This window comes from Microplitis demolitor, chromosome 3, assembly GCF_026212275.2.
Source record: "Microplitis demolitor isolate Queensland-Clemson2020A chromosome 3, iyMicDemo2.1a, whole genome shotgun sequence".
Classification (NCBI taxonomy): Eukaryota; Metazoa; Arthropoda; class Insecta; order Hymenoptera; family Braconidae; genus Microplitis; species Microplitis demolitor.
In genome coordinates, this window is record NC_068547.1 from 22,494,161 (window position 1) to 22,516,011 (window position 21,851).

The window sequence follows — 21,851 nt, forward strand, 5'->3', positions numbered from 1 at the left end:
AATAATTGTTTAATTGAAATATTAACTTGGTTACAATTTCACTTAACTTTAGTTTTAAATTTAAAAAAATTTTTATTGAAATTCAAACCCATGAAATGTAAAACGCGATTAAGATTTTGAGAATTTTTTGGTAGTAGAAAAAATTATATATTGTCGTTTATATGTGAATCGTTAATAATTGCTTGTCATATTTGTAATTAATATCTAAAGTTTGTTAAAATTTCACGTGATTTTAGTTTTCAAATGCAATGAAGATCAAAAAATTTAATGAGTGTCAATGTATCAGATATCAGACAAATTTTTAATTATAAATAAATAGAGTAAATAATTAATAAAATAAAATTTTAAAAAAATGGGCATTTAAAAAATTTAAAAATTAAGAAGTGCATTTTTTGAAAATATTTTTTTTTTAATTATTTATAATTTTAAATTTGTCTAATGTCTGCTACATTCAAACTCATAAAATTAAACTAGAAATATTTTTAAAAAAAAATTAAAAATTAGTATGAAAAAAAATTTTTTAATGAAAGTCAAAAAAATAATCATTTATAAATCATTAACAATAAATTAAATTAAAAGATCAGTTAGAATCCTTATCAGATTAAAAACCTGATTAGGAGAGAAAATTGAGTTTTGCCAAAAAAAAATGCAAAATATTTAAAAAAATTTGATGATCATGATGATCGTTGTTATTATGAGAATAATTAGCATAATGAGCAACGAATCATAATTAATACATAGATAGAACAACAGAGTTGAATGGAGTAAAAATAATAAACCGGAAATATTTTCTTTTCTTAATCGAGCGGCGTAAAAAAAAGGTGAACGTTTCACTTTTTTTCTGTTTTTATTTTTTAAATTGCTAAAGTACACACGTTGTATTCATTGCAAGACAATAGGACAAGTTGACATGTAACAAGAATTATTTATCGTCATAGAAATTTAATAGTTTTGTTTTATTTTCGGTGAGATATGGGGTGAGAAAAAGGTTAATTATCTTTAAATCATTTAATCGAATCTTTTGTACTCGTGTAGTATGTGTATGATTGATATTAAATACAGATCAAGATCTGCTGTAGTGTTGAGTTGTTTGGACAAGGACAGCTATTGTTTCTCGTTCTTGTTATTTATATGCAATCATTTAATTTCAGTTTACGAAAGTGTTTGACGGTGAATTAAATTGAGATTAAGCTCTTATCATTTTTAATAATCTGTAGTTTATATTTCAATTCAATGCCGTTTAAAATTATTAATAAAAGTCATAATATTTGAATTTATTTATAATTTTAAGTTATAAAGAAATATATATATGAAAAAAATTTATTTTACGATGAAATCAGCACGCAAGTACATTTGTACATTGTACGTAGTGTAAAATAAGCTTCCGGCATTGCGGATTCGTGCATCAAGATTCGCAGCCACGGAAAAAAAAAAAAAAAAAAAAAAAAACAAAGTAACACTCGTGTACAGTAAGAATAAAATAATAGAACAAGATGAAAGAGAATAGGTTGTTCTACTTTATACTTTAGTAAGATCCTACGCTATATATGCAACTGTATGATCTCTGTTACAAACTCTGGTGTGTATTATAGTTGTGCAGTGTAACTAAACATACCAAGTACATATGTACCGAGTGCAGCAGAGATAGAGTAGCGTAAACAGTAGGATCAACGAGCGACATTTAATGAAATACGTGATCCATCTCGGTGAAATTTAAATGTGTGAGCATGTGCTCGGCTCCCCATATAACTTTTGTCCAATTCCCATTTACTCCATTTACTATCGTTATATATTTTCTCATCATTTTTTTTTTACTTCCACTTTAATCTATTTCAATTAAAATTCACAACTTTCATCCTGTTCACTGACTAAATTTTCCATTTTTTATTTTTACTATTTACATTTTTTTACTTCACTTCGACGACCAAACAATTTCCTGCATATAAATTTATATATCTGTCGTGATCACTATATTTTAAAACAAACTTGTAGACTCGATGCGTTTCATTTTCAATTGTCTGTACACTAGGAATTATTAAAGTCTGTACATACTTTTTCCTGTGATACTTTGAGTACTTTAATTACATATTTGTACATTGCTATTGTTTGAATTATTCTTTTTTGAGTTGGCGCTAAAAATCAGGGATAAAATTTAATGGCTGCGGTAATTTTAATAAAAAAGCTGTTAATCAATTGGTTAACATGAAGGGTAAAATAAATAAATATTAACTTGGAATTATTTAATAATTTTTTTAATTGCGCATTCATATGATGCGCATTTTCTCACATATATATTATTGTGCATGAGAATAACTTTGGTTTTGTTTAAAAAAAATTGTATGTATAATTATGGGTTTCTATGCATTTTCTCACCACGACAATGAAAGTTTTTTTTTTTTACTGTATATATAACGTTATATGACTTTAGGTCAGGTTAAAAATGCGAGCATTATATTGTAATGAAAGTAAAATTATGAATAACAATAACAGCGGTAATAAATATTCATTTTTTTTCTCTGTCAGACATGCGACAATCTTTTATATAACAACTGTAATTAGTAACATATATAAGACTAATTACAGATTTGTGTATATTAATAATTAATAATATTGAATTGTAATTTTTTGTGTTCATTGAGTTTGGGAAAATTTATTTTCATTCACGAAATAGTGAAAATTTATTATTTTCTGTTTCGAATTTCTTGTATAGGGAATGTTAAAAATGGTGATGACCTGAAACCATGAAGACTCTCAAATTTTTCTGACCCCCCGTCGGGACTTTTCCGTACAAAAACCGAGAATCCGATCTGACACATTTTTTTGTAGTGATCAATATTAGTGTGTCATTTATCAAATTAATGTGACGTCTTTTGTCAGAACACGTGTTTTTTAGGCTCAGCTATTCCTCTGAATTTTTTTACTCATTGATTAAAATTCCAAATATGGAGTCTGAGAATTTAATTCAAATTTTATGGCTAAATATATTTTTATGTAAAAAAAAGTAACCTATTATGGCGACGATTATAAAATTTTTTTTTATTTAGTTCTTATACTAACTAACCCTAACTTTAATTAGAGTACATTGTCAATAAATTATATAATTTTATATAAAAAAAAAGAAAGAATAATGACGGTATTGAATGATATAATTAAAAATCAAAAGTAAATATGATGTAATTAATAAAGCAAAAAATTATATAATTTTAATGAATATATATAGGAAATAAAAATAATAATAATGATATAAAAAGTAGTGGGTGATGGTGACTAAGTGGTGAAGTGGTTACCGGTCGCGATAGAGGTATGGTTTCTTTTATTTTATTCAGCTTTAGCAGTTCAAGTCTGCCTTGACCATAAGAGGCCAATAATGTCTTTCATACCGGTTTTAATGTCCATCGGGATTGAAGTGTACTTGCAATCGCGCGACACGTTCCTCTTCCCGCATCGTATTTATTTTTTATAAATAAATATATATATATATACATATATTTATGTATGATGTCTGACGTAGGATATGTGATGTGTGATGTGTCTTGTGTGTCTTGTCTCATTGCCGGGCGCTCGATGTATACAAATGCTGGTTAAAGCGTAGGTGAAATTACCACCGCGTGTTCCTCTTCCCTATTAGCCTCGTTCGATTTCGAATTGTACAAGGAACTTTCTTTCTCCGTTACTCTCTTTGTTCTTGCTGTATATTTATCTTATTTATCCTCTTAATCTACGTACACTATTTTCACTCCTTTTTTAAACTTCACAGCTCGCTGGGAATAAGAAGAACTTGTTGGCTAAATACTTCTTCAAATTCTTTTAATATTTATGTTCTTTTTAATAAATATTTGAGAAGAAAATTTTATGTAATAAATTTTAAAATTCATAAATAATTATCGAAATAAATTAATCATGACAATTAATTAATTAATTAATTATTTATGAGTAGGATGGATTGGAATAAAAAATGGAAAATTTTAAACGTGATATTTTTCCTAACTGAAATTTTTCATGTAAAATTTTAATTATTGAATTACATGAATTATGAGGTAATAATAAATCAAATTTTTAGGTCGGTGAAGAAAAAATTTATTTTAGGCTTTAAAATAAAATTTTCGACTTATCTAGTATGAGTTTTGAAATGGATTTTTACCGTACAATTACACTTTAGTGGTAATTTCAAAAAAATTAAATTCTTTCAATTTTATTTTTACTTTTTTTTTTCTTTGATTAATTAATTATGAAAATTTTTTTCCGAGAAAATTGCACGAGTAATAAATATTATTTTATTAAAAAAAACAATTTCTCCGAAAAAAACATTTTTATTAACACTAAGCGGTAATGAACGATAAGACTTTAGTGTCATAAAACTAACAGTTAACTCTTAATCACAAATAATTTTAAAAATACTAATTAACATCCATTACCAAGTTCAAGTTTATATATTAATTAACTCATAATTTATACCGTCAACACATTATCCAAGTACACATGATAAGATTCGATAAGATAATAAAATTTTCTAATAGTTATAAAAAATAAACAAAAATAAGCCGTATAAAAATTTTTTTTCCTCAATTATTAAAAATACTTTTACTCCTCTCCATTCCCTCCGAATAAAATCACTGTCTAAAATTAAATTACGCATAAAATTATAACCTGTAATGATAAATGAGTCAGGTATCCATAAAAAGTCATAATATTCCAGAAAAAAATAAAAAGGATGAGAGATTGGAGACAAAAATAAATGAATATAAGGACGACTACCTTGACTGTGACTTTAGTGCCCTCGCAGGAACGTTTACATCCTGGATTTACGCTCGAGTTCTCGCGTTTTTGCCCTCTCACACCGACAGCATGTGACTCTACACTATATCTACGAACCCCAGCATACTCTTACTATACCCGACTACTCGATTCCACTCAGCTCTACTCCATTCTACCGAACCTCGGCATCATCAAACGAAAATCCTCGACTCCACTCGGGTATAATACGCGTCTACGTCCACTTTAATTTAACTCCTCATTTTTTAAACCATCAGACATTACCTTACACTTATACTTACACGTACTCCTACACCTGCACTTAAAATTCCACATCTACTCATTACTCATTACTCATTCTCATTACACATTAATTCGCGAGACCATAAAAATTACGCTCACTCCATAAATTATAAGCAAACAAAATTTTAAATCAACCCATCAATTTAACGCATTCCTAAGTTTATCATTTTTTTTTTTTACACTATTTTAATTAAGAAATAAATTATTAACAATGATAATAATAACAACAACAATTGAATTGTTTTAAAGACAATAAAATGAGGTGATGAAAGTTAAAAGATGAGATTTTGTCATAAAAGCTGAAGAAGCTGAGCAGCAGCATCAGCAGCAGCAGCGAGAAAGTTTTCAATGACGATGCCAGTCACTGGCTACGTTCACCTGACTGACTGATTTAACAAGTAAACACACCTGACAGGCTATTACACGATTAGCAATACCAAGAGTAAGTTAATTTAAATTATCTGACCTCACCAGTGTTACGATCAGAACCAGAATAAGAATCGGACGCTCCTATACCGACTTTTTCACTCGTTACCAAACGTCTAATGCATTTCTTCAGACTTTGTCTCTACTTGTATTTTTATACTTCAGACTCAGATTTCTTATTCTACTCGTGTCATCAACTCATTTCCACTCGATAATTACCGTCAGATAATTTTTTAAACAAATGTCAAATTTTGATCAAGGAAAATTTTCAGATTTTTCTTTCAACAAATAAATTAAGAAAAAAACTTAAAAAATGCACATGTAGGAAATTTTAAAAACTGCAGGTGCAATTTTTTATAATTTACCGTTTTGAAAAAATAAAAAAATTATTAGACGTCGGCTGAACAGTATCATAAAATTACACGAGTGTCAATTCAGTAGACATCAGATAAATTTAAAACTATAAATAAATGGAGTAAATAATTAAACGAATAATATTTAGAAAAAATGCACTTATTAATTTAAAAATTTTTTAAATGCCCATTTTTTTCAAATTTTATTTTTTTAATTATTCACTCCATTTATTAATAATTTAAAATTTTTCTGATGGTTGCTAAGTTCACACTCATAAAATTATTTGGATTCTGTAGGATTTTTGACTCGTGGTATAAAATCTTTATTCATTTATTGAATGAATAATAAGAGTTGTAATAAAAAATATCAGACTTTGTAGTCATTATTTAAATATTTAGACAAGGACTTCCGTTACGAGATCAATTTTATTGTTACTATTTGACCTTGTTTATTCATCAAGGTCTGGGATAATTAACATTATAAAAAATCTTTTAAATTAATTCCTGCCAATACAAAATAATTTTTTTTTTAAATGAAAATTGACTATTAATTAAAATGAGTGACTGTAAAAATAAAAAACTTACCGAAAATAATAAAATGATAAATATCCAAGCTTTTAATAATTAGTTTCTCACATGAATGTTAATTTATGTTTGTAAAAAATAATTTTACAGCTTGATGCAGTTTACATTTTTCGCCACCCGTTGGATCACAAACACGCACCGGTTTTATTTTTAAATTTATTTACAATAAATATTTTTTAGCAAAATAAAAAAACGATTTAAATTATAGGGCGAGTGAAATTAGTGATGTATTGTAATAATAATAATTACAAAAACGCCGGGAGTAACACAGGGCAAAAAGCATAAAGTTGGTAGAGCAAAAAAAAACTAGAGAACTGAACTAAAGTCGAGGGTTCGAATCTTACTTTGCGTTCCCGAATTCTTCCAGCTCCCCTGTGCTCTTTTTTATTTTTCTTTCTCCCACTTAAAAACAACCCACCAAACAAGTTCTTAAATTCACCGTGAATTCACCAAAAGTCGTTCAATAAAACTGTCAAATTGTATAGTTTTTTTTTTTTTTTTCTAGTCTTAAAATATTAAATTAATCCACTAAAGTTTTTTTTTATTTTCAGTCACTATTTAAATCCACTGTCCGAAAATTTAAACTCCAAAATAGAAACCCCGAAAATTTTTTTTTTAATTTTCCAAAAAATTTCTACCCCTCAAAGAAATTTTTTTTAAGTAAAATTTTATTTTTTCGGAGTTCAAAATCCTGAGTATCATAAAAAATAAAAAAATAATGACAATGACATGTGATCACTTTGATAGTCAGAAACGTACTGAAGCAGGCGGTAGACCAAAGACCGTAACCGGCAGATCACCAGCACACTGAAACTGAATATGAGCAGTATACAGTACTAGTAACTGGCTCGTTCGGAGGAGTTAGTACCCATCGACGCCGCACTTCTGCGCTTGGAAGACTGCACAAGAATGGTGGCGGTAGTGTGTAAGTAGTAGTAGTGGAGGTAGTGGTTGCCCGAAGACTCGAGACTGAATAAAACCGGTGGGAGTGGAATACTCATGGACCTGGACCTGGACCTGGACCTGGCATAGCAGCCAACACGCGTCCAAAGGATTTTAAACTCAAACGATTCCACGGTGTGGATGCGAGGTAGGGAGTTAGGGACTATACTGCACACATGATACTTAAGACTAAGGAGTAAGGACAGCTGGAGAAAAAACTACGTTGTAAGTTGGAAGAAATAAAGAACCTACAGTTCATCGTACATTGTATTTGTTATTTATTTTTTTCTGGTGTCTCCTCGTGGTTTTTATTGGAGATATTTCATTCTTTGGATGATTTGTTGCCGGGTAAATTTAAACTTGGCTTCAAACTTTTGACCTTTTGTATTATTTTCGTTAAATATTTTTATGATTCAATTGCTTAATAAATTTATTTAATTAAAACAAAACTAAGAGTAAGAGATTAAATACTTTTGAATGACTTTTTATCCATTTTTAGATGAAAAAAAAAAAATATTTTATGGTGAAAGAGTACAGCTGTAATAATATTAAGTGGCTCGTGGCGCGAGTTGAGTCTTTTGTTGAAGAATGTCTGTATATATATTATATATATATTAATGTGTACATGTATGGATGTATATATGTAATAATATATGTAAGAAGAAGGACGAGGGTCTTTTATTATTTTTGGTTACGGTTGAGACGTATCGGAGACGATAGTGTGCGTGGCGATCAGATCTGGAAGAAGTAAAGAAAAAAGGAAAAAAATAGTCTGGCTGTTGATGTAGATGTAGATGTGAAAGAAAAGGAGAGTGAAAGAGGGTGAGAGTTTTGTTGGAAAGGGACAAGTTTATCCTTGATGATGGATAAAGGGAGTAAAGCGAGTTTGGGTGAAGCCGACAGCTGTTCCTCGAAAGAGTAACTTGGAGCGGTTCGATTCACTAAACCGTAGTCGTGCTCGGCCCGACGAAATCGCTTTTTTTGTTTGATTGTACGTATGTACGTACGAATATATGGATCCGTGTGTAGACATGCGTGTAGGCGGAATATTTCCGTAGGGATGTTTAAATTGATCGGGTGGGTGATGAACAGGACGGGGAATTCGATCCGGCGATTGGGGAGAAAATAGGGGATGGTTTTACTCCCCATCGGAATCATAAGCTCGATTTACAGAAATTCTGACGTGCGAATATTGTGCTTGAAAAAATTTTTCAATAGTTTCTATGGTAAAAAAAACCGTTTTGCGGAAACTCATGTCCGGAAGTCAACATGTTTGTAGTGACTGTCAAATTATTTATAAATATTTAAAATTTAATATTCAACTTTTCACATTTACTGACATATTTATTATTTATTCACGAAACTGCGATAACCAGCCTAAAAAATTAGCATCAAAGATCTAGACGAATTCGGGAATTTTCGCAGATTTTTCGAGTCTCTAGTTTCCGAAATTATAAGGGCGGGAAAAATAAGTTTTTTGAACCAATTAAAAATTTTAATGACATCGATGAATCACAAGTTTTAATTTAATTCCCGACATGTAATTTTAGTAAAAAAATTTTTTTTTACTTTAAAAAAATTTCTACTTTTTTGCCGAATTTCATAACAGTCAGAAAAATAAAAAAAAGATATGTAATGTTCATTGAAAATGAAAAATAAGTATCTGAGAGATCTCATAAGTATTCCTTTATGGACACACATGTAAGCGATATAAAAAAAGCTAATTTTCTGCTGTTACCTCAAAGCATAATCAGAACTTTTATGCGTAACAATAAAACAATATCAAGATTTCGAAATAAAAAAATTTAATCTTTTATTCAGTTCATGCATCCGTGAATCTATTTTAATAAATGTACATACAAATAACCTTTTTGGTTAATTATGATATCAAACTTTATCTTGTCAGTGAGAATAATCGAAAGTATTGTGTGAGAATTATTTGGAAACACAAAAATGAATTTTTGAATACTAAAAATAATGAATTACACGTAAGAGGAAAAAAAACCAAAAGATGTCAGGTCGAAGTTGATTTAAATCACGGAAACAAAAAAAAGACAAACAATTAGTTTTTTTGTGGCTTCGGTTTCTCATTTTTCTTTTCATCACAATTCGTTGTTGCGTCACACATGCATAAAGACATTGTGCTCACTAACGAGAGTCAGTTTCACTCGGGAAATATTTAGTGCCTCGATACTCAGGCGCTATGCCCACCTGGTTGCACCATCTTCATCTTGGCCGTCCTTGTGGCCCAGTATATCTCGTAAAGTACCAGAATCTTTTTAAATATAAATATATACTTACACGCATATATGTTCTGCAGAACAACAAGACGCAGCGGTTAATTTACAAGTTGCCTGTCATTGCACCATCGCCATTGGTCACGGTGAGCGCCGAGTCCTGAAACGCAACAAAATTTCCGATTTACGTCTGCACTTTTTTTTTTTTTTTTTTTTTTTTTTTTTTTTTTTTTTTTCAACCACGTATTCGACCTTACAAAAAAAATACTTTAAGACGTAATAATTATTTTATCAACCGAAATAAATTTCAGCGACGATGAGTCGAGAAATAAAATAGAATTAAAAATGATTTATTTGATGAAGTCTTTTAAAAGTGAAATTTAACATGGAAAGTTTATATCGTAATAAAATCATAACGAGCTCTCTTTAGTACATATCTAAAGGTATCATATGGATTCATTAAAGGCTGATGAAAATCAACGCCTCATGTTTCTTAAATTCACACGATTTATTAACAGCTCGATAAATATTCTCCTCTCTTTCACTTAAATCATCGATATTTTTTTATTTACACTCGATTACATTTATTCCGCATCCTCAAATGACTTTAACCGAACAATTAACAAATATACTGTTCACACACCAACAGCAATATAAATTTTAAATGTTCATTTGCGATTTATTTAAATGATAAAAACATGTGTACGTCAATAGAAAATATTTAGTAACTCAGAAACCACGGTTATATTTTTAATGATATATTTCTACATGATATTTATATAATTTATGTCTAATCATACATACATGATATCAACATGTTAAAATAAATATTTATTGCATAATTAAATGAGCAAATGTATACATATATACATATATGTATGGATATAAATAAAAAGTTAAAAGGGATTGAATTGAATATTGAAAGTAGTGCAATCGTTAATCAGATTTTCTCGCGATCAAAACGAATCCGCGATTTCCATAAATTGGCGGCAGCGAAAGGGGAACGAAGAAGAAGAAGTACTGGATGGAAGGAAATGTATCAAATGCATATAAAGCCGGCATGCATGCACAAGTTTAACGGACGTGAGCCCATTCATTTACTCTCTTATTCACTACTACTTAAATAGATAAACAATTTCTATTGATATTACTACTATTACACCAACTATAAACTATCCTAGACATTGTACATAATGTAGTAAAGCATTCGCCTAGACTCCCTGTGTAGTGCTAAGTTAAGTTACACGCAATTTCCACGTTTTTACCATATCGGTGGGTTTTATTTCATCCGCGAGTTTCGCTAGTTCTTATCCCGATCCAAGCACGCCTTGTCGTATTCATCTTCGTCATCATCAAATTATTTTCTCTATTTACACATGTGCAGTTGGGCTACTGCTGCTGCTGCTGCTGTATATGCAATGCAGGTATACTTAGCTATTATTTGCCCAAGTGAGAGAGTGTAGGTTGACCGGTTGTCTTTTAACGAGGTTGCAAACCGGCGGCTGCTTTATTATTCACCTGATTCTCGAGAAACGGTGAGAGACCACCGGTGTGAATTAGCATAAGTACCGTGCCATCAGGTTAACATTACACGCACGTAAATGCCGACACTTTGACTACTATATGGCTTATACTGCATAGACGAGTTCGTAAATATATGCAAGGTATTTATTTCTTCCGATCCGCGAGCTGTCATTGAGATCTTCATTTTTTTCTCAGCATGTTTTTAATTTTTATTTTTTATGCTTATGGTAATTTTATAATTATTAATCATTAATATTTATGATTAATTATTTTTATTGAGAACATCATAATGAGCGAAACAGGTTATTGATGTCCGGAATTATTCCCAACAGAAGCAAAGTCGCGGGTTACTGTTTATAAAAATACACTGGCGATGCCATCTGCCCGTTGTCGATTACGAAAAAAATAAAATTCGTTAAGGTGTATTTGTATTTTTTCCTACTAGAGGACATCATAATGAACGAAAAACGTTTATGGTATGATAGGTTATTCCCAACAGGAGCAAAGTTACGGACCATTCCTCAGAATATTGCATAGACAGTGTCATCTGTCTGCATGTGCCCGTATCAGCCCGATGTCGATTTCTCAAAAAATAAATTATTCCCGGGACTTTTTATGGCTTTTCCTACTAGAGGGCATCATAATGAACGAAAAACGTTTATGGTATGATAGGTTATTCCCAACAGGAGCAAAGTTACGGACCATTCCTCAGAATATTGCATAGACAGTGTCATCTGTCTGCATGTGCCCGTATCAGCCCGATGTCGATTTCTCAAAAAATAAATTATTCCCGGGACTTTTTATGGCTTTTCCTACTAGAGGGCATCATAATGAACGAAAAACGTTTATGGTATGATAGGTTATTCCCAACAGGAGCAAAGTTACGGACCATTCCTCAGAATATTGCATAGACAGTGTCATCTGTCTGCATGTGCCCGTATCAGCCCGATGTCGATTTCTCAAAAAATAAATTATTCCCGGGACTTTTTATGGCTTTTCCTACTAGAGGGCATCATAATGAACGAAAAACGTTTATGGTATGATAGGTTATTCCTAACAGGAGCAAAGTTACGGACCATTCCTCAGAATATTGCATAGACAGTGTCATCTGTCTGCATGTGCCCGTATCAGCCCGATGTCGATTTCTCAAAAAATAAATTATTCCCGGGACTTTTTATGGCTTTTCCTACTAGAGGGCATCATAATGAACGAAAAACGTTTATGGTATGATAGGTTATTCCCAACAGGAGCAAAGTTACGGACCATTCCTCAGAATATTGCATAGACAGTGTCATCTGTCTGCATGTGCCCGTATCAGCCCGATGTCGATTTCTCAAAAAATAAATTATTCCCGGGACTTTTTATGGCTTTTCCTACTAGAGGGCATCATAATGAACGAAAAACGTTTATGGTATGATAGGTTATTCCCAACAGGAGCAAAGTTACGGACCATTCCTCAGAATATTGCATAGACAGTGTCATCTGTCTGCATGTGCCCGTATCAGCCCGATGTCGATTTCTCAAAAAATAAATTATTCCCGGGACTTTTTATGGCTTTTCCTACTAGAGGGCATCATAATGAACGAAAAACGTTTATGGTATGATAGGTTATTCCCAACAGGAGCAAAGTTACGGACCATTCCTCAGAATATTGCATAGACAGTGTCATCTGTCTGCATGTGCCCGTATCAGCCCGATGTCGATTTCTCAAAAAATAAATTATTCCCGGGACTTTTTATGGCTTTTCCTACTAGAGGGCATCATAATGAACGAAAAACGTTTATGGTATGATAGGTTATTCCTAACAGGAGCAAAGTTACGGACCATTCCTCAGAATATTGCATAGACAGTGTCATCTGTCTGCATGTGCCCGTATCAGCCCGATGTCGATTTCTCAAAAAATAAATTATTCCCGGGACTTTTTATGGCTTTTCCTACTAGAGGGCATCATAATGAACGAAAAACGTTTATGGTATGATAGGTTATTCCCAACAGGAGCAAAGTTACGGACCATTCCTCAGAATATTGCATAGACAGTGTCATCTGTCTGCATGTGCCCGTATCAGCCCGATGTCGATTTCTCAAAAAATAAATTATTCCCGGGACTTTTTATGGCTTTTCCTACTAGAGGGCATCATAATGAACGAAAAACGTTTATGGTATGATAGGTTATTCCTAACAGGAGCAAAGTTACGGACCATTCCTCAGAATATTGCATAGACAGTGTCATCTGTCTGCATGTGCCCGTATCAGCCCGATGTCGATTTCTCAAAAAATAAATTATTCCCGGGACTTTTTATGGCTTTTCCTACTAGAGGGCATCATAATGAACGAAAAACGTTTATGGTATGATAGGTTATTCCTAACAGGAGCAAAGTTACGGACCATTCCTCAGAATATTGCATAGACAGTGTCATCTGTCTGCATGTGCCCGTATCAGCCCGATGTCGATTTCTCAAAAAATAAATTATTCCCGGGACTTTTTATGGCTTTTCCTACTAGAGGGCATCATAATGAACGAAAAACGTTTATGGTATGATAGGTTATTCCCAACAGGAGCAAAGTTACGGACCATTCCTCAGAATATTGCATAGACAGTGTCATCTGTCTGCATGTGCCCGTATCAGCCCGATGTCGATTTCTCAAAAAATAAATTATTCCCGGGACTTTTTATGGCTTTTCCTACTAGAGGGCATCATAATGAACGAAAAACGTTTATGGTATGATAGGTTATTCCTAACAGGAGCAAAGTTACGGACCATTCCTCAGAATATTGCATAGACAGTGTCATCTGTCTGCATGTGCCCGTATCAGCCCGATGTCGATTTCTCAAAAAATAAATTATTCCCGGGACTTTTTATGGCTTTTCCTACTAGAGGGCATCATAATGAACGAAAAACGTTTATGGTATGATAGGTTATTCCCAACAGGAGCAAAGTTACGGACCATTCCTCAGAATATTGCATAGACAGTGTCATCTGTCTGCATGTGCCCGTATCAGCCCGATGTCGATTTCTCAAAAAATAAATTATTCCCGGGACTTTTTATGGCTTTTCCTACTAGAGGGCATCATAATGAACGAAAAACGTTTATGGTATGATAGGTTATTCCTAACAGGAGCAAAGTTACGGACCATTCCTCAGAATATTGCATAGACAGTGTCATCTGTCTGCATGTGCCCGTATCAGCCCGATGTCGATTTCTCAAAAAATAAATTATTCCCGGGACTTTTTATGGCTTTTCCTACTAGAGGGCATCATAATGAACGAAAAACGTTTATGGTATGATAGGTTATTCCTAACAGGAGCAAAGTTACGGACCATTCCTCAGAATATTGCATAGACAGTGTCATCTGTCTGCATGTGCCCGTATCAGCCCGATGTCGATTTCTCAAAAAATAAATTATTCCCGGGACTTCTTATGGCTTTCCCTACTAGAGGGCATCATAATGAACGAAAAACGTTTATGGTATGATAGGTTATTCCCAACAGGAGCAAAGTTACGGACCATTCCTCAGAATATTGCATAGACAGTGTCATCTGTCTGCATGTGCCCGTATCAGCCCGATGTCGATTTCTCAAAAAATAAATTATTCCCGGGACTTTTTATGGCTTTTCCTACTAGAGGGCATCATAATGAACGAAAAACGTTTATGGTATGATAGGTTATTCCTAACAGGAGCAAAGTTACGGACCATTCCTCAGAATATTGCATAGACAGTGTCATCTGTCTGCATGTGCCCGTATCAGCCCGATGTCGATTTCTCAAAAAATAAATTATTCCCGGGACTTTTTATGGCTTTTCCTACTAGAGGGCATCATAATGAACGAAAAACGTTTATGGTATGATAGGTTATTCCTAACAGGAGCAAAGTTACGGACCATTCCTCAGAATATTGCATAGACAGTGTCATCTGTCTGCATGTGCCCGTATCAGCCCGATGTCGATTTCTCAAAAAATAAATTATTCCCGGGACTTCTTATGGCTTTCCCTACTAGAGGGCATCATAATGAACGAAAAACGTTTATGGTATGATAGGTTATTCCCAACAGGAGCAAAGTTACGGGCTACTCTTCATAGAGAATCATCTCCACCTATCCTAATTTATCCTAATATGGGTCTCAATTAAAAAAATATATTATTCCCAGGTCTTTTCGGCACTAGAGATGCAATTAGTAGGTAACAAAAGTCTTCCAAAAACGTAGAAAAAATTACAGTAGAGTTCGACTGTTTAAAGAAAAAGCTGTAGCGCGTAACCATCCTTTTACGTACTCGTCAAAATTATTATCATAAATTCTAATCAAAAAGGCACATTCATAATTTATCGATTAAAATCAGGATTTTCTTATCTTGCCTCAATATAAAAATGATAACTCAGTGTGAAAACGACGGACCAATATGTCCATTAAATATTTTATTAAAATAACGTAGTTGTAATCGTATCGTATCATATCGTGTGCGGGCGTGAAAACAGTAGCCTCGGGATACTACGCGTTAGTATACTTGTAATGTAGATGAATATGAATCGGCTGTATACATACATCCGTATAAATAAAGCCTGTATGAGTTATAAAGGTATAAAGATTATTGCTTACTCGAGAGACGTGCGTGAAATTAGCATACGACACGAAGAAAGTGCCGTGAAAATAAGTTTCCAGCTCTATCTGCTTCAGCCCAACAGCATTTATCCGCGCCCATTTTAATAGATTGATAAGATATTTATTAAATTACACATCTGTGTATCATATATAAATTTATATCCATGCGTATATATATTTATTACAATATTTATAGGTTTATTTTTACTTTTAGCGCGAGCGCAGTGAAATTCTCGGTCCGGGTTCAAGTCCCGGTCTTAGTTCTACCGAGTGCTGGCTTATTCTCTCGAAATATTTAACTGCCACCTTCACTCCCCGGATCGTTTCTTGAATTTTTTATAATTCTGTTGCCGAGACTCGATTATTTATTTCAAATTTCACGCGGCAATTAATTTATTATTACGCTAATTATTATTTTTTTTAAGATATCGAATTTAATTGACCGACGTAATTTTTTTTTTATTTTACGGGTTTTAATTATTAAAATTTATGCAAAGATTTATCTTGTATGATAAATCAGTGAATGATTTTTGATGTTCTCTCATCGGAATTAAAATAAATGAATTATTAAATAGTCTGTGCCCAGAATAAAATGTTTAAGATTTTGATTTGTAAAGTGTCAAAAAACGTGTAAGTATGTCGTTGTTTTCCCATTGATTGAACATTGAACCCAGATATTTGTTAATATTGTATGTATATATATAGTATGTCAGGCACGTGCGAGTGCAAAAGCCTTTTCTCGTGTTCAAAATGAATCAATGACTCGAACTAGCGAGTAGTTGCCAAGTGCCAGGTATGTGTTTGCTTGTCTCTCGTGTCTTTTATGTGTCGTATCACCCAACCAACCGAGTTCTCGTGTAGTCTGGAACATTTAGTTATTCCCGAGACAAACTTTAGTATGTTAAGCGACAATTTCTCGGTACTGCACTAATATATATATTTAATGCTGGATATCTAGATGCCTCGCGAGCCGATTTGTTCTTGGATTTATTTAAATTGCCCATTTCTCACGAGACTTCATCACGATTTGCTTCTTTGTCAATATTACATATACTTATGTCAAGATTTTATTTTATTTCAAGTTTTAATTGATTTTATTTCTTTTTTACTCCAATAAATATTTATAACAAATATTCTAATTCAAAATTTTTGATAAATATTTTAAATCAAAAGTTTGATAAATATTTTGAATCAAAATTTTTATGAATACTTTAAATCAAAATTTCGATAAATATTTTGAATCAAAATTTTGATAAATATTTTGAATCAAAATTTCGATAAATATTTTGAATCAAAATTTTGATAAATATTTTGAATCAAAATTTCGATAAATATTTTGAATCAAAATTTTGATAAATATTTTGAATCAAAATTTCGATAAATATTTTGAATTAAAATTTTGATAAATATTTTGAATCAAAATTTTGATAAATATTCTGAATCAAAGTTTTGATAAATATTTTCAATGAAAATTTTGATAAATATTTTGAATAAAAATTGTGATAAATATTTTAAAAAAAATTTTGATGGATATTTTAATTAAATTCGATTCAAATTTCGATAAAAAATTTTGACAGCAAATTTTTGAAATGTAGTAATTAATTATTCAAAATAAATATATTGAGTGACTGTTTCAAATGAAAACAAACCTAAAAATAAAATTTAAAAGATAAAATAAAACCGAGAATTTAATGAGTAAAACACATTAATTAATGAAATAAAATTAATCATAAATAAAGGTCTAGTAAATTAAATAAAAGTAGAACGAATTGATAATATTTAAATATTGATTTATAAAGTAATATTACACTTAATCGTTAATCTAATTAACTATTTAAATAATTCCTACGATAAACATGTTTTACGGTTGATCAACTCGATGCTACTCTATCTCAATATATTGCTCCGTACGTGTATAAATACAAATATATATGAACAGACCCTGGGCATACAATAACAAAACTTTGATTAGCTCTCATGATATATATTTAATACCGTATTTATATACTCATACACGAGTTAGATATCACGTCGTTAATTTATAATACCAAGAGCAGAGGAACGAGAGCTCAGTAACGTTCACGGTTTCTGACTGTAGATCGCCTTAGGACTAAATTCGTGCCATTTCCTGCTCCAATGATCCAAGGACCCCCCGAAACGTTTTTTTTAAATTTTTTTATTGTCGGTGGTGTATTAAGCGGAAGCTGAAGGACCGAGATTGCACGTGACTTTCACCTCCTGGGTTTATTTATTTTTTCGGCGTGCGATATTATTGTTTATCGATGTTTTTTTTCAGTGACAGGTTCACGAGTGGTTTACTATTGATTATCTTGTTCACGTGGGCAAATGCAGTTGTAAATATTATTTTCAGTGAATGTCTTAATTCATGGAGAGAAATTATTAATGAGTAATGAGTAATTTATGAAATAGGAGTGAGGTTTATAATGCGATCTCAAATGTTGGGTTGATCTAAATAGACTCTGCTCGATTGATCCATTGACTCGGTTAATAAATCTAGTTCACTTGGATATACTTACTTAGTGAAAGTATATTTATACTGTTCAACCTTTTATTTATTTATTTTTTCAATCTGTTTGTCATGTTTGTGATCTCCAGCCATTTTCATAACATTATTTTTATACTCAATACCAACTATCATTGTCAATTCATTCTTATTCTCTCTTATTCCGGCATCTAAATTTAAAATAATAATAATAATAATTCCCAGCTTAATCACGTTAGATATTCAGAAAAATTTTTTATGTATGTCTCAGTAAAACTCAATGTCATAATTTTGAATTTAATGTCTTGAGCTTTTAATTTTTTATTACAAAATTTTTCACTGGCTTTCAAAAAAAAATTCAGACTTTGAAATATTTTAAAAATTAATTCGACTATCAGACATTTCTTAGTGACCTTTACCCTTTAATTTGGTTACATGATCAACTTTCTATGACAATTTCTCACGGACTTATTAGCTATTGGATAAAAAATAACATTTTTGACATGAACAATTCATAACTTAAATTGAATGCCATAAAATTTTAAATAGTCTTTCAAGAAAGTTTAAATTTCCCCACTACTTTTATTCAAAAAATTTTTTTTCAAGAAAATTAAAAAATAAAACAATAATTTGAGGAATCATGATGAGTATGTAATATTTGTATAAGAAAATATATGATATAACGACAACGGTTTTGGTAGTTTAGTATTTACAAAATTATAACGGTACGCCGAATTAAATATAATAAAGACATGTAATTGGAGTAAGAACAATTGATATTTTTTTTTTTTTTAAGTAAAGGGGACTGCAATAATATATATATATATATATATATATATATATATATATATATATATATATATATATAAATGTAAATATGTAAGTAAAGTAAAGGTGAATGAACATGTGGATATATGGCGTCGACTTGCGTGTAAGTCAACAACCGAAGAGACGTAATTTTTATTTTAATTCATCATTAGCGTCGATTAGAGCGAGCAACGGACTAGTATATAAGTTAAGTGTCGACTTTGATGTTCCAACTACTCAGCGACGTTGCGTTGCGAAACCGCGATCGGCTAGACTGTCCAGTACAGTAAGTAATACAAGTAAGGGTACGGGAAAATGTGGACACCGACTGTTCGAGAGACCACCAGGTTTCAGACAAGCTAATTGCTCTTAGTCGGCATCTCTGCTTTTTAGAGGCCTCTTACTCCCACAAGTCTTCACTTCCACTCACTCCATAAACTGATAAACAGACCTCTGAATAAAATTAAGATACAAGATAACAGAATTTTTTCGAATATTTAAAAAGCTGGATGGTGAAAAAAAAAGAGTCGAAGACAAGAGTCACTAAGACTTAACTGGCGACAGTTTTATCTATTATCTGGAGATCACTCTCATCAGTTTTTTCTTTCTCAATAATTTCTCTTCTCTTGTTGCGTAGGACGATTTTTTTTTTATTTTATTTTAATTCCTCATCTGCCGGGGTTTCTCCATTTCCGGTTACAAGAATAACATGCACGATACTTCTTCGTTTGACCGAGTCCGTGATCCACCATACGTTAAATAAAAGCTAACGAGAAAGCGACAATTTCTTTATTAGCATAAAATAAATAAATAATACTAACGCACTTATTACGCTCAAGTATATCATTTATATATTTTATTTATATGAGCTCAATCATCAGAGTCCCATCAATAAGCAGTAAGACATCACAAACTGATTCCGAATGATGAAAAAAAAAAAAAAAAAAAATATATATATATATATATATATATATATATATATATATATAGTTATATATGTATATAAGAACATTTATAAATATATATATTAATGACCGCAGCTCACGCGATTCTTAAGTTTTTATTTTCGGGTGTATGATTAAGATTAAATTTTAAGACCGCCATTTTCTCAAAGACTTTCTTTAAAATTTAATTACATCAATTACACTCAATTTATCAAAATAACATACTTTATTCAAATTTATTAAAAATTCATAATTTCGTAACTGATGGAGCCTGTAAACGTCTTTCAATAATTATACAATTAAAAAAAAATTAATTGTCATTAACAATAAATCAATACATCAATTTTAATAAACTCCAAGGCAATATACCAATTATTAATTAATTTTTTATCCTGACCTCCATTTCATTGGTTCGACAAAAAATTGTTTACATCTGATAAACATTTTTTGTAGCGACAAAAAATTTGTCATCACCTATGAATTTATTGTTACATAAATTAGCATTAATATTGCGCAATGGGCAATAAAAAGATAAGGTCAAGTTTAAAAATGTAAAGATTGTTTTAGCACCAAGACTGTCAATGTTTGGGATGACGTAAGCAGTAATGTAATGCTCCAAGGAACATAAAGCCAAGTCCTAAAACGGCCTGCCTACTTTTATGATCTATTTAATGAACATTTTATTTTTTATTGTTAATTTTAAAACTCATTCATTGTGACCGACAATTAGTGTAATTTATTCAAATAGTAATTAGTATCAAAAATAAAGTTAATGAACTCAATGAGCGTTCTTGTTGATCGTATTTGGATGTTTAAACAAGAAGAATGGCATTAAACTCTCCAGATTCAAAGCAGGCTAATGTTCATTCAATTTTTTTACTCTAACTATCGCTCATATTTTTAAATATTACGATTTTTTTTTAGTGTGGTTGTTGTTGTTGTTTTTGCTGTCATTTATGATTATTATTGTTTATAAATAAGTAAAGTAATCCGGATATTAATTACACACATAACAATTCTTCCGAGTTAACGCGCTGCGATGTACTCTCGTGTCGATAACTAATCGAGATGGTGTCCAGCGAGCGATACGTATCAACTTTGCTTTCTCAAGTGTATATAGTTCCTACTCTACAGCACGCAAAATTCCACTGACACATAATAAAATTTCAAAACTAAATAAATAAACAAATAAGCAAGTGTCAACTTTCATTTAAGGATATTAATTTATTTGAAATATCTTTTACTAACAACAAATGGTTAATAAAATAACAATAAAGTATGCGGAATGTTGTAAACACTTTCTAAATCACATAACATTATATTAGGAATTATGTATTTATATTTATGTTTATATATTTTTATGTGTAATAAAGTAAATGTATCATATAGATTATTGTAAGTGAAAGAGATACAAGCATGTTTAATAACGAAATTAATCGATTGTATTCACGCATATACATGCTCCTATATTTATTTATATATAAAGTGTGTGTGCGAGTGTGTGTGTGTGCCGAGGGAAATCAAAGGTTATCAGATCGTTCGGACACACCGGGATCGTGTCAAGACATCTTACGAGCAAACCATCTGATCCTGTACCCTCTATCGTATTACTCTGGTGTTAAAGATATCTACATATTTATTTATTTATTTATTTATAAATTTATAAAAAAGTCCCAACAGTATTTTCTAAATAGGCCGGTTAATAAAATAGGCAATAGGTGAAGGCTGTCGCGTAAATTTGCCCGGACAATTCGCGCGGATCTTCTCGCCGATAAGCCATCAGATAGAAAATATATAATCGACGGTTCATTGGTTTTGCCGATCGCGACTATGGCTGTACGCGTGCCTGAGGGAATATCTGTGTGCTCATGTGTGCA

The 21,851-nt window shown here is 31.4% G+C and overlaps 1 protein-coding gene across 5 annotated transcripts in view; it reads right to left on the reverse strand.

Moving 5' to 3' along the window:
• The window catches only part of LOC103569738 (storkhead-box protein 2), a 116,248-nt gene that overhangs the window by 64,454 nt on the left and 29,943 nt on the right, over positions 1 to 21,851 (reverse strand). For 4 of the 5 annotated variants that reach the window (XM_053737326.1, XM_014441891.2, XM_008547203.3 and 1 more), the window contains one exon: positions 9,663 to 9,758. The gene's annotated coding sequence lies outside the window, so the exon portion shown is untranslated. Of the gene's footprint in view, positions 1 to 6,419; positions 7,290 to 9,662; positions 9,759 to 21,851 lie in introns of those variants that run through there. The other variant, XM_053737325.1, reaches the window with a different exon arrangement.